Genomic DNA, 2,500 nt, shown 5'->3' with positions numbered 1-2,500 from the left:
CCTAAATATTTTTAATGAATCCCGAAAAATTCTATATATTTTACCTTTATATAGTATTTAGGACTATTTAAAAGGATAAAATTTTTTCGAAAATCTACATATGTATCACATGTATTATACCGGTACCCTGTCGCAATATAACATGTACGATTTGTATATAAAATAAAATGAAATTTTTTCCCTAAAATTTTTTAATGAATCCCGAAAAATTCTATATATTTTACTTTATATAGTATTTAGGACTATTTAAAAGGATAAAAATTTTTTTCGAAAATCTACATATGTATCACATGTATTATACCGGTACCCTGTCGCAATATAACATGTACGATTTGTATATAAAATAAAATGAAATTTTTTCCCTAAAATTTTTTAATGAATCCCGAAAAATCTATATATTTCACCTTTATATAGTATTTAGGACTATTTAAAAGGATAAAATTTTTTTCGAAAATCTACATATGTATCACATGTATTATACCGGTACCCTGTCGCAATATAACATGTACGATTTGTATATAAAATAAAATGAAATTTTTTCCCTAAAATTTTTAATGAATCCCGAAAATTTCTATATTTTACCTTTATATAGTATTTAGGACCATTTAAAAGGATAAAATTTTTTCCGAAATCTACATATGTATCACATGTATTATACCGGTACCCTGTCGCAATATAACATGTACGATTTGTATATAAAAAAAAAATATACATTTTTTCTAAAAATTTGCATTAATTCCAAAAATTTTTTAATAATTTATTATAATTATTAATGTTTATTGAATAATTTATTATAATGCATAAATTTCATTTAATAAAATATGATAAAAGCAAAAAAAAATTTTTTTGGTCCCAAAATAAAAATTTTTAGCTGAAAAAATTTTTTTTAAAAATTTTTTTCTTTAAATTTTGATTATTCTGTAAAGTTTATGATGTTTAAAAGCCATTTTAAACATTATCATATTTTGAGTTTGAAGCACCGGGTGTAATGTCTTTAATATATATGATGATAGTGCGTGTAAGTTAATGAGATGAATGTATATCTATGTATAACAGTGTATTAGTGGTATTACGTTCAGCAGTCTCACACATATGATATAGTATGGTATAGTATAAGTTGTTTATTTTCATACTGTCCGTGTATCATTCAACAAAGGTGGTGTAGAGTTGTATATGGCTTGGTATGACGTTGTTGCAATTCTATGGACACTATGATATTACGGATGCACAGATAGAGGAATAACACTTATCGTATATGTATCATTTATGTATGATGACTGTGTAATGAATACTAAATATAATAAAATAATACACTTTTTAATAGAATAACATTTGTTTCATGTTTTAGTATGATATTAAATGGTATAGAATAGGTTGTTTATTTTTCATACTGTCAGTGTATCATTCAACAAAGGTGGTGTAGAGTTGTATATGGCTTGGTATGACGTCGTTGCAATTCTATGGACACTATGATATTACGGAATAACAGAAAGAGGAATAAAACTTATTGTATATGTATCATTTATAACGTACTTTTATGTTGACAAGAATGAATGTATCATCTATATGAAATAGTGTATTTTGTGGTATTATGTTCAACAGTCTTACTATATAAGATATAGTATGATATAGTATAATTTGTTTATTTTTCATACTCTAAGTGTATCATTCAACAAAGGTGGTGTAGAGTTGTATAATGGCTTGGTATGGACGTCGTTGCAATTCTATTGGACACCATGATATCACGAAAAAACAGAAAGAAAAAAAACAATTATCGTATATGTATCATCTATATTATTATTGTATTTTGACTATGTAATGAATGCCAAATTTAAAAATATACACTTTCTTAATAGAATAACATTTATTTTAGTATAATATAAAATGATATTGAATATGTTGTTTAATTTTCATACTGTTCGTGTATCATTCAACAAAGGTGGTGTAGGTATGTATATGGCTTGGTATGACGCTTTTGCATGTCTATGGACACCATGATATTACGAAAAAACAGAAAGAAGAATAACACTTTTCAAATATGTATCATTTATATATTTTATTAACATGAACGCAAAATATACAAAATTATATATATATATACTCAAAATATTCTGGATGGTAATCAGTTTGGTTTATTTTGATATTTAATATTGTATTTTGGTTTTTTTGCTAGTAATGTTTCGAATATGTATATGCTGTTATTATTTTTTAGGTGTACATTGTATTAAATTGTTATCAATTATTTAATGTATGTATACAAAATAATAGCAAAAACATTTTCAATTATTATATAAAAATTTTTTTTTTTACACATGCATATTTATTAATATATGAAATTTTATCTCAGTTTTAATAAATATGTATTGAAATGAATAATAATACAATCTTATATATATTGATAATAGTCTGGATGGTAATCAGTTTGGATTATTTTGATATTAAATATTGTATTATTATTTTTGTAAAAAAATTAATGAGAATTTTGTAAAAAAACCTCTAT

This window comes from Chrysoperla carnea (assembly GCF_905475395.1).
Source record: "Chrysoperla carnea chromosome X unlocalized genomic scaffold, inChrCarn1.1 SUPER_X_unloc_38, whole genome shotgun sequence".
In the NCBI taxonomy this organism is placed as follows: domain Eukaryota; kingdom Metazoa; phylum Arthropoda; class Insecta; order Neuroptera; family Chrysopidae; genus Chrysoperla; species Chrysoperla carnea.
Note: the sequence above shows the minus strand (reverse complement) of the source record.